Consider the following 12,632-nt stretch of genomic DNA (forward strand, 5'->3'; position numbering starts at 1 on the left):
AAAATAATAACTTGAATGATCAAAGCTCAATACTAGAATGAGAATTTAGATGAGTAAAAAAGTTCCCCTTGAGATTCTGAGTTGATTTTCCTAGGCTCAATAATTAGAAATTGAAGTGTAGGCAATTGTATAGCAATAGGAGCAAGTTTTCCAATATTCTTTTAACAAGATGTGTTCTTCTCTTTCTTGTGTGTCTTTGCTTTGATCTAGGGTTTAAATATTCAGTATATGTAATGTCTTACCCTTAGGATTTATCTTAATCGTTGGATCAAAGAAATAGCTCACGAGTTCGTTTAATAAAAATCAAAATTTTAAGTTTCCTGCAGGTCCAGGCACTTGAGGTTGAATGCCCAGGCGACCGAAGTTCCTTTACCCATTGAAAAATTAACTTGGAATGCAGGGTCAGGTGCCTAAAGAGAAGAGTCCAGGCTCCTAAAGCCAGGTCAGGTGCCTGAGGTCCCAAGGTTAAGCGACCGAAGAGCCTCGGCCAATTTGCTGTGTTTCCCATTAATTCTTCAGGCTACCGAACTTAATCTTCAGGCTCTTGAAGAAATTCTTCAGCCTACTGAGGGCCAGTTTAGGGTGTTGAAGTCCCCTTTTTCTCAATTTTCCTTCTTTTTTTTTGAATTTAAAAATCTATTTTACTTTCTTTCTTGGCTCTTTTATAAAGCATATTTTCCATGATTTTAAAAGCATTTCTAAGTCCATGAAAGTCCCCTAATGATATACATGAAAATGTATGAATCTTAAAATCATTCAAAGTTATGTTGAACCTCAAATTAAATCATATGAAAATGTAAATACATAAGATCTAAATACTCATTCCCAAGATGTTCTTGAACTTTGTCGCTTGCATCTTGATTCTTATACTCTTTGATTTCCATGGAGCTTGCCAAAATGTGTATGCTTTGCTTCTTTCCTTTATGGCTTCCATGACTCATTATCTTTCCGTGCATGCTTAATATAGGTCCTATTCACAAACTCAATGCACAGATCAAATATCAAGTGATTTGTCATTATCAAAACAGGATTGGACTTGTAGAGTCAACAGACTTTATCCAAACTTGGTTTAAATATTTTATGCTAATTTAGTCCAAGGTGAGTCGGTAATTTCTATCGAAGTTATGGGGAAATCCATTACCCTTACTCAAGAATCCATGGCCTCTATTTTCCATATTCACTGAGGAGAATTTGATTGTCTTAACTTTGGGCAATATGGATTATGGAACAAGAATTTACCCTTGAAGAATTCATATCGCTCATCATAATTGAAGCTCCAATTTACTTTGGAAATCCTCCACTATACAAGCAATTGAACCTCCAGGCATTGATTCTTCAAAAGATTATCACGTATAATATTTTGCCTTACATTGGTTCTCATAACTATGTGTCATATGTGGATCACTTTGTTATGTGGTGCTTGTTGAAAGAAAAGAAGCTCGATTTATCAATTTTAATTCTTAAGTGGATGCTCTCAATATTGGAAGCCCGTTGTGTAACTCTACCTTATAGTGGAATTCTTAACCTCCTCTTTGCTCATCTCGATGTAACCTCTCCCACTGAGTTGTTTACCAAACATACTCGATATGATCTTTTTAATGGGATATGATTAACACAAGCAAGGTTGGTTTCAAAAAGGTGGATGACAACCAAGACAAGCTGCTGAACTAGCTCCACCTCATATTCAGCAACCAACCCCTCAGCTTGATGCTCCTTTATGGTTTATATCTTATCATCAGAAATTCACGGACTTTAGTACAGAAATGCATGCTAACTATGGCTCTCTTCAGGCGCACTATACTTTTCTAGACCAGAGACTTGGCCAGATTGAATAACATATGACCGACACTTCTTCTTCACATGGAAAGGCTCCAATGGAAGTTAAGTCTGATGGAAGTGAAGAATGAAATGAAGAAGAAGGAGAAGATGATGAGTCTGATGATGACAATGAAGATGACGGAGATGCTTAGATCTATTTATTCTTTAAACATTATGACTTTTTACTCAAAACAACTCTGTGCATTTTTGTTTTGACATGCTTATTTCTTTTATTGCCTATCTCTTTGAAGCTTGTTATTAATATGATATGTTTGGACCTATTGATTATAACATGATATTCTCTATTTTTGTGCTAAATTCTACTTTTTGTCTTAGTATGTATGTGCTTATTACTTTATCTTTTTTTTTTTTTTATTGATGTCAAAAGGGGGGAGAAAGAATTTTTGAGCAAAACTGAGACATGAGATATGAGATATACTAGATTTGCTATAAGAATTAAAAAACTAAGATAGGAAACATGATTCAAATTCACACATAGACATTCATATACATGGTTGATATATTGATCTTGATAGGAACTTTAACTGATTATGATATACCATCATATGAATAATTGTTTTACTTTCAAAATATTGTTTAGAGTATGCTTATTGTAAAGGGGAGCCTTATTAAGGTTCACTCATTTTTGCTCCTTATTTGTAATCATAAAAAAGGGGAAAATTGTTGGCCTAACAAGGCTTACGAATCTTATTTTGACAATAACAAATCAAGGGAACTTAACATGTTTTGGTTAAGTAATGATGTTACAGGAATCAAGTATATGAATACAAGATCAAGTGCTCACAAGCTTTATTGAAAGATTATACTCCATATAAAGATGGTCAAGTGAAGCTTAAAGTATATTGAAGCTTGAAGACAAGATGGACTCAAAGAGAGAGAAGCATGAATACTTGATGATTAGAAGAGTCATAGTTTTTAAGAAGTCTCATGCAAGTACTTCAAACATTTCAATATGAATGAATGAAGCTCCTAGGAATTTTTTATTGACCTAGAGACAAAATTTTGAATACCTCGAAAAATACTTTCGAAAGTCTAAAAGCAATATGGCAAGTATAAAAGTAAACAAAAGTTTTTGAAAACAAAATGTAAAAGCATATGTTGTTGCACAATCAGGCGACAGACCTGTTTTGGTCAGGTGACTAACCTTTATATGCCGAAATAAATTGGGAAAAAGAATAAGGCCTAATTGATTGACCCTATGAGTCTAGGTGACTAACCCCATTCTAACTTTGAAATTTCGCTGGATTTTAAAAGATCAGGCGCTGACCCTTGAAGAATTCAAATTTAAACAGCAAAGAAAAGTTTCCAAATTAGATTGCTTGACCCCCAAACTTTATGAATTCTTGGGAAACACTCCAAGTAACATGGGGAATACGAAAACTAACTTTTTTCCATCTATAAATGCATGTTAAATCAAAGGATTAAAACCATCAATACATACAATCAGCATTCAAGCAAAATACTTTCTACTCTACAAAAGTCATCTAGCTAAAACACTTTGCTGAGGTTTTCTATTGAAAACTTGCTAATTAGAGCCTATAGTTCTTTTGTGTTTCTACTAAGTTTCTCAATCCAAGAAAGAACCTTGATGATAAATTCTTGAGCTTCATATTTCTATATTAATTTTGATTAAAGTATATCGTGAAATTCACTTGTACTAATCTGCTCTTGCTGAGAGAGTTTTTGTTGTACACAAGTATTGTTCTTGTTTCTATTATTGTTTTTTATGGTTCAGGATTGTTGAATTGTTGGACTACCAAGCGTGGGGTATTGCTTGGGGAGGAGCACTTCATCCTACTTGAAGGAGTGTGTAAACGGTTTGCTCCACCCGATCAAGGAATTGGTATAGTGAATTCCTTGGGTGGTTTGCCTAAGGCGAGGATGTAGGCGAGTATAGTCAAACCTTATAAAATCTCGGTGTCTTTTTCTTCCCTAAATTTCTTTAATTTTCTATATATATAAATTGCGTGGATGTTTACTTAGTTGCTGGAAATTAAATAATCATTAAGAATTGTGGAAACCTTGATTAAAGAAAGTAGGTTGATTATGAAAATCTTGATTAAAGGAAGTACATTGATAAATATCAAAAGTTCATTAAACTTACTTAAACTCAAGTAACTTGTTTGATATAAAAGTTTGAATTTTGGAAGCTTGTTGAGATTTCTATTTTGTTTCATATTGTGAAATCAAGTTTATCTTATTGATTGGATTGAGTGTTGGTCATTGCAAATCAATTATACTTGTGTGATTGATGAATATAAAAGAGTTGGAAAAAACTTAATAAAAGGATTTATAAATAATTTTTTTAAAAAAAGCCCAATTCACCCCCCGTCTTTGGAGTACATTTTACTTCTCATCATCCCCAGATAAAAATTTGGTGCTTAGAAACAAACTTAGAATACATACCTTAGATCTATACTTAGTTAATTTTAGCACTCAGGTGTCTAAGTTGGGCATAAGGGGACCAAACTGAGTGGGGTCAATTTTGACTTGTCCATGACATTGAGGCAGACATGCCAAAGCTGACGGTACCCAAAAACTCCTCCCCAACTAAAAATTAGGTGCCTAGAAGAAAACTTAGAATACATGCTTTAGATATATACTTAGCTAATTTCGAAAGTCAATTGTTCCAATTTTGAAGACGAGATCCAAACTAAGTGGGGTTAGTTCCAGCACGTCCATAGTGGACATGTCGAAGCTTGAGATACCCAAAAATTCCTCTCTAGCTAAAAATTAGGCACTTAGAAACAAACTTAGAATACATTCCTTAGATATATACATAGTTTATATTAGAACTTAGGTGTCCAAAGATTTCGGAATGCAGGTGTCCAAATAAGGCATACGAGGTTAAAACTAAGTAGGGTCAGTTTTAACACGTCCGTAACATTGATGTGGACGTGCGGTAGCTAATGGTACGCAAGAACTCCTCCCCAGCTAAAAATTAGATGCTTAGAAGCAAACTTTGAATACATGCCTTAGATTTATACTTAGTTGATTTGAGAACTCAGGTGTCCAAGTCGAGCATACAAAGTTCAAACTGAGTGCGGTCAGTTTCGACACGTTCATGGCATCGAGCTAGACATTTTGGAACTGACGGTGCCCAAGAATTGCTCCTTAGCCCAAACTCAAAATAGTATGTAGTAATCAAAATTAGACATTTAAAGTTGTATCATTTGTAATTTAACTATGTACAATTAGTCTTGCTATCAAATCATTTTTACTTATAGTATTCAAAACTTTTATACTAATTTTTTGTATAATTATTATTCACTAGGGTCTGTGGTCTGTTGAATGATGTTGAGGATGATGACGACCATGATTATAATGATGCAAACTATTTTTCTTTTTCTTTTTTGTTATATGGACGGACCATATATATGATGTTTGTGTACATTCTAACATTTCTTATGTATATATATTTTCATTTTCTTAACAATTACAACAATTAATCTATAATTATGGTTTAATATAATATGTGACAAAATTTAATTACATGAAGATTGTGGTTATCTCAGGGTGGTTTTGTGGGTCAGTTGCTGGAGAGGTTTAGCATGGTTGATGTTAATTTGCTCATCGATACACTGTTGGAAAATCTAAGTAAATAGTCTACTGCTCAATACTCAAGGACGGACAATGAGGTTCAAATAGTGTCAAAGGTTTCCTACGCTAGTGCAATGGGGTACTTTGGTGGGAAATAGAGTTATCCATCAATTGTGAGGTTCATGGATGGAGGCTACATAGGGGACTTGGATGACAGGAGGCTTACAATGAGGTATGTTGTGGGAAGGCCTAATTGTTGGAAGTTTAGGGTATAGTCTTAGGTTGCACAAGTTACAACTAGATCGGAGTTCTTAGTAGTGGCTGAGGCTGCCAAAAGAGCATTGTGCTTCAAAGGATCATTGACGGAGCTGGGTGTTTAGCTAGGTGGAGTTCCTATTACCACAGTTAATTACAAGCATGGCTTAGACTTGGTTTATGTCTCTAGGTATTAGAAGGGAGGCGGGTCCCAATCTACTGGCTCAAGTGGAGCAACGGGGTTATACTTTTAGATTTTTCCTAAGTGTCGAGTATTTGCCAAGGTGGAGATTGTTGGGGATGTGGCTCTTATGCTGAGTGAAACACATGAAATTGGGGAAAGCACCGTGAAGTGAGAGACTACGAGAGAGATGCAGGATGGCAGCTTTAAAGGCAAATCATCAATGGTTTGGGTGTAGTCATCAACGGTTTCAAGCAATGCTACAAGGTATTCTTATCAGCTTCAAACCATCAATGCTTTGGTCTAAATCATCGATGGTTACGCTAAAAAACGTCATGGATTTTTGAATTGAAGATCAGTAGATTGGGAGTGTTTGGAAGAATTTCTTCCAAGGGATCGCTATAGAAGTGTTTTAGATATACTAGAGGTTCTCTTATATGCATTAGATTAGTATATAATCATTATTATGTAACCCTCGTTGGGTAAGCTTGGTGTAAGCTTCATTAAGATAGTGAAAATAACTACTGCTCTCATGGATGTAGGTAAATTGCCAGACCACATAAATTCTAGTGTATTTTGGTTATTACTTTCATTGATTCTCATTGTTGAGTGGTTTCTTGATTAGCATAGTTCATCGTCGAGTGCTTGCTTGCTTGTTCCATTGATTGTTTCATGAGAGTTTGTGTGAGGTCTTTCACTGCACACACTCGGCACCAACAATTGGTTTCTGAGTACTGATTGTTTGTGTATAAAATTGGTATCGTACTTTGGTGATTGTTGGTGTGATGAACAAAAATTGGTATTAGAGGCCAGTTGTTGTTTGCACAACAAAAATAATATATATAGGCTTGAGGATACCACTTGTTGGTTGACAAGGATCATTTAGCTTCCCTTCTTGCTTTTTTTTTTTTCTTTTTCTTGCTTCATCCTTTTTTTCTTTGGTTCTTGATGAGTTCCTATTTCCCACTATTTTTATTCCTTATTTTTCCTTTCTTTTTCTTTTCTTTTTCCTTTTTTTCTTAAGATAAATTTTCTTTGATCTTACCTTTCAATAATCCTCAATATGGGGTTTGTCGACAAAAGTATTAGGCTTGAGAAGGTTGACTAGGGGTTAAAAATCTATCAAGATAGCAAAAGAATGGTCTCCCATAATTTCAAGCATAAACTTTCCTTAGATAATATAGGAAAAAAAACGTTGCGTCACGAGTTGGTGTTGTTTCCTGAGGTATTGAAGCCAACAGGGAGAAAGTGGAGGTCGAGACCAACGTGGCTAGAGAACTTCGAGTGGCATCAGCTAGTCAGGCATGGTACCCACTCGTAGATACATGTATGATTGAAATGGATAAGGCAGTGGTTGTATACCCAGCATGGTCTCCTGGTGCCTTATGATGGGGTCATCTATGACTTCAAAAGGAGGAAGATATGACATGGTGGGTTGGAATGTTTGGAATGGAAGTGGATAGGGAAACAGGACCTTACGAAGTCTGATGGAGAGCTGTGGGGGTTGTTCCACAAATGAAAGTGTTGCAGAGTGTGGCAGACGTGTCTGCAAGTCTTCATTCGATTCCCATGGCATCCTTAGGGTTTGTGCCAAACTTCTTGGTCACGGAGGTATTTTCCATAGCCATCTGCGTTGTGCCCTCACCATGTATGTAGCTTCACCCTACACTCTTGAAATCAGCCGACCCTTCGACGAGGAACCTCGTCGTGGCAGAACTCAAAGCCATCGCCGCTTGGTAACAGGTTGAGATGACATGTGGGATGATTCAGGAGATGAATCAGAAGGAGATGACATATTCGAGGAAGTGTAATGATAAAATCGGCTTGTTCCAGTGGTGAGGGCGAAGAGAAGGCGACTATACTCGAGTAGGTGGTAATTAGAAAGCAGGAGGTAAAGAGTTAGGGACAAAACATGTTTTATATGACTTTTTGGTGTTCTCGACCAGGGTGCACACGGCTCAGAGATGGTCGCAGACATGGTCGACCCTCTTAGTATTTCTGAATTTCAGCACAATTCAGGGGCTAGATCTAGTCACCCACATGTGTGATAGTCGCCCCTTTAGTCGCACCCCCAACTTATCCTAAGGTATACTCTAATGACTCATAACTCTATTTAGTCTACATTAAACAACCTATGGACTCAAAATGAAAAGAAAAATTATCAAATTGCCTCCCAGAATCGCTAAGTTTACTGTCCTCAGTGAGACGCACTTATATGTTAATTTTGAACTCATCCTGGTTTGAAGGTGACATTGGACTCCCCATTTTTCTCATCACACCTGGTGTTCCATGCCCCCAACTTGTTCTTAGGATGGAAGACCAAATCATGACTTGCAGAAGTGTGATCATCGACGTCTCCTAGTTCAGTCATGGAGGAGTGTTCAAGTTGAAGTGCATTATCCAAAGGGTCCCTCCATAGAAATAAGGGAGCCTCTTCCCTAACAATTGCTTCAATCAGGTCATCGTCCACACTTTATACAACTCTAAGTGCGTGCTGGGGAGGAATAAATATGTTCAGCCTAAGTTGCTTATGGCCCCATGAAATGTCCATAAACCCCATCCTACAATGAATACAAGCATTTACTGTGGCTAGGAATGGCCGTTCTAGAAGGATAGGGATCGGATTTGTGGAAGACTCCATATCTAAAATGATGAAATCGACAGGGTAATGGAATTCTCCCACCTTTTCCACCACATCTTCTACCACACCCCGGGGTTACTTAAAAGATCAATTAACAAGACTCACTATTATCAGGGTGGGCTTCATCTTCCCAAGGTCAAGTTGTTGATAGGCCGAGTATGAAATGATGTTCATGCTCGCCCCTAAATCTAAAAGAGCCCTATCAATGGTGTAACCGCCAATTACACAAGAAATAGTGCGTAAGCCGAGGTCTTTTAGTTTAGGAATGAGGTGCCTTAGTATCATGGAACTCATGTGCTCAACTTGCTTAACTAAACCATCTATATACACCCTTAACTCTTCCTATTGCATTGATAAGTCCTTAAGGAACTTTGTGAATGTAGGCGATCTCTTAATGCCATGTAGGAGAGGCCTGTCAATTCTCACTTATTTAAACATGTACCATATGGACTCAGTTGAGGTTTCTTTCCTAAATATAGAAGGTGTAAGACGGGCTACAAGATGTGTCACTAAGGGGCCATGAAAAACCATATAGAGGGCAAAGTGAGGTTTTTCCTTTCCAATTACAGGTGTGGGACGCAACAGTTTGTGTATCCAACTATAGGAATATAGGGTGCACAAATCAGTATTAGGCGCTACCCTCTTTTCATATTTGTTCCCTCTCTTGCTCACTTGCTTCTTGCCTTGTTTATCTATTAGCTTCTTCTTTGGAAGGTGGTCACCACTTAGGCTTGCTCAGGATATGATGAGGGACCTGCGTCCGGTTCACATTCCACCCCATATTGTACCTTAGGATTCATTATAGGCTAACTTGGCAACTTTCCCTTGTCTCTCCGACTCAAGGTAACAGCTAGTTGCCGCAAGGTGGCTTTTAACTTCACAATGGAATAGGAGTGAGGGTAAAGGAGTTGCCAATTTGCTTGACGATCATCCTTAATGTTCTTAAGGGTTCTCAGCACCTTCTTTTGAAATATGTCAAATTTAGGCAGAGGCGGAGATGGCTGCTGAATGGTTGAAGATATGGGGGCTGAATCAGGATAATTATGGAAATTTTGGTATGGGTGTGGAGGAAAAGCATTAGGGGCATGTGGAGGTCTTTGGGATTGAAAACCTGGAGTTTGTGGCCTCCAAGAGAAGTTGGGATGTTGTTTCCACCTGAGGTTGTAGGTATTCAAATAAGGTCATTGGATGGCTTATCATACCAATTATGGGTGGCCTTCACTTCTTCTTGCACAAGTTAGGGCTGGGAATGCTCGTGTGGACAATTATAACATGTATCGGAATGGTCAGAGCAAATTGAACAAACCTCTACACACACCATTGTCTGCGGTCCTAAGGATAAGCACTGGACTAATTTTTTGGATATGGCATGTAGGGTAGGGGCTAGGTCCTAGCTTGTGGCGAACTTATAAACTCCCTTAGGTTTAGAGGTTGATGGATTGGATAGTCTACGAGTGGCAGCCATGTGCTGTTGAGAATTTTTAGCCAAGTTTTCAAAGAGAACCTAGGCCTCATTCTCATGCTTTGTGAGGAAAGTAACTCTGCATGATGGATCAACCATGGACCTATATCCCTCAACTAACCCTTCGTAAAATGTTTGAACTAATTTCCACTTGGGAACCAAATGATGTGGGCATTTATAGAGCAAGACCTTGAAATGCTCCCAGGTTTCAAAGAAAAGTTCCCCATCCATTTGTGTGAAACTTGTGATTGCCCTTCGAATATGGTTAGTCTTCCCAATTAGAAAATACTTTTCCAAAAATTTATGTTGCATGGTAGCCTAATTGGTTACCAAGTTTGGCTCAAGGACGTAAGCCAATATTTGGCCTTATCCTTCAGAGAGAATGGAATGTGCCTAATACGAAGGGCGTCATCACAAAAATTGGGTATGTGGATAGTGAAAAAAATCTCCAAGAACTCATCTAGGTGCTAACAAGTATTTTTGGTGGGGTTCCCATGAAACTTGGGCAGCATCGAGATGATTGAAATTTTAATCTCAAATTATGCCACCTGAACATCCGAGAACCGGATACAGGATGGCGATGTATATGCGTTAGGCACAAAGTAGTCCCTAAGCGATCGAAGTGGTTGCTCTCGCATTTTATGTAGGTGGGAAGCTTGGGGTTCCAAGAGTTGATCAGTAGCAACTGGTGGGTTTCGTTTGGCCATAACTTTCGGCTCGGACCACTCAATGATCTCTAGATTGGAGGCAACTTTTCTAATGGATCCGCGGGATCTTTCAATCTCAGGATCTATAAATTTGGTAGGCTTTCTGAGGCTTGGGTCCTAAACTACAAAAATAAAATTTGTACTACCTAACAATCCCAAGTTCAGTAGAAAGTGGAGAAGTCGCGCGTCGATTCTCAGGGACTTGAAGCGCAATTATTAAGTTACTTCCAAATTAGTTTACTACAACCTTGTATAAAAGAGAAGTAAAAAGCTAGTATTTTTCAATGACTGAAATCTAACAATTTACTAGAAAGCATGTAGAAGAAGGCAAGTAGATTTAAGTTAACCCTACTCCTACAAAGTAGTGTTTAGACATGAGTGTAGTTTAGGATGTTGTTCTGCGTACTCTAAGTTCAATGAGTTTGCCTTACTAAACTAACTGGAACTCGGGTAAACAGCCCAAGGAGGCGTTCGATGGCATAGAGTAGCAAGGGTGCACTAGCCATCCGAAGCACGGTCGGGAACCAGAGCATACTCTATCACAAACGATCACGAGAACCTCTATGGAGACTGTAACCTAATACGTGTACTTGACTGAAGCAATAGAGGTGCTAATCTTGTCACTAAACATCATCACAATCTAAACCATAAATGAAAGCAGTAAAGGAAAGTTGTAAATGAATGAAAGTAAAACGAAAGCATGTAAAAAGATCATCCCTTTGCATTCATAATCTGTCACTAATGCCAAAAAGTACAAAAGAAGATCGTGTAATATAAATGGAGAGCACATGAACGCTGCTGCTTGTCACAAGTTGTCAGACACTTCATACACACACCAAAACAAGAATTGAAAATCGTCTCTTACTAATCTACAAAGGCTATTGTTAGTTTTATTGTAATCTCAAGAGGGGGGTGAATTGGTATTTTAAAAATTAATCCCCTAGGTCAAACCACTAACAATAGTATTACACAAGTCTAAGGTCAATCTAGTGTGGATAAAATAAATCAATATATATTTGGCGGAAATTAAATGACATAAGTAATCTAATTAAGCATGCAATGGAAAGCTGTAAAGAGAAGCAACACCAGAAATGTTATCGAGGTTCGATAAATTGCCTACATCCCCACCTTGGCTCACCAACACAAGGATTACACTATGGACCCACTTAACAGGTGGAGCGGCACCTAAATACAACTAGGTCAATTAGTATAGAGCTGACTTCAACCTTGACAACCAATTTTTGAGTTGGATTACTGCCCCCTTAATTCATGCCTGGAATACAACAGTATTTCAATACAAGATGGTACAAATATAATGCTTATTAATCAAGCAAATTTGCACTAGTAATAATTAGAATGCACCAAAAATGTATGAACAATAAGCTCAATGGTATATGTGTGCAATCAACACTTAGAACAATGATTATCTCAAATCAAGCACAAGAGTGTATCAATCAAGCTTATCTTTGAAACTATGTAAGATAAAATCTCAATCACAGTTTAGGGTTTCAATGATTCGAACCAATAGAATTTAGAATGTCTTAAAAATTGTTTTCTCAATATCAAAGCACAAAGAGATATTCAAAGTCTGAGCTTGTAAAAAATAGTTTTGCACACAAAAATACAAGCCCAATGAGTATTGCACTAACAATGCAAAGACCCACTTAACTATAAGATTTTTTCCCAACCAAATATTTACTATATAAAAACGGGAGAAAATCAAGTTAAACCCTCAATCCAAAAAGCAAGTAAGCAATACACAAATAAGGGTTTCTAACAATATATAACAATGAATAAAACACTCACAACGCTAGATATCTCAAAGGAATAGGAGTACATGAGTGTATGGACTTTGCATGAGAAAATAAGATTTCGAAATTTTCAAAGAGTTTTTTGCTAATCAAATTTCTAATCACCCTCCTAATCCAAGCAAATGAACCCCTATATATAGAATAGGTTAAAATTATAACCATTGAGGATATGTAGGGTATTATTAAATTAGTTTTA

At 37.4% G+C, this 12,632-nt stretch overlaps 1 non-coding gene across 1 annotated transcript; it reads left to right on the forward strand.

The window, feature by feature from the left end:
- Positions 1 to 10,074: 10,074 nt before the first annotated feature.
- On the forward strand, positions 10,075 to 10,185 carry LOC131156916 (small nucleolar RNA R71). The gene has a single exon (XR_009137178.1). It is a non-coding gene; the product is annotated as a small nucleolar RNA R71 (small nucleolar RNA).
- Positions 10,186 to 12,632: the final 2,447 nt, after the last annotated feature.

The sequence above is a fragment of the Malania oleifera genome, chromosome 5 (assembly GCF_029873635.1).
Source record: "Malania oleifera isolate guangnan ecotype guangnan chromosome 5, ASM2987363v1, whole genome shotgun sequence".
Taxonomy (NCBI): domain Eukaryota; kingdom Viridiplantae; phylum Streptophyta; class Magnoliopsida; order Santalales; family Ximeniaceae; genus Malania; species Malania oleifera.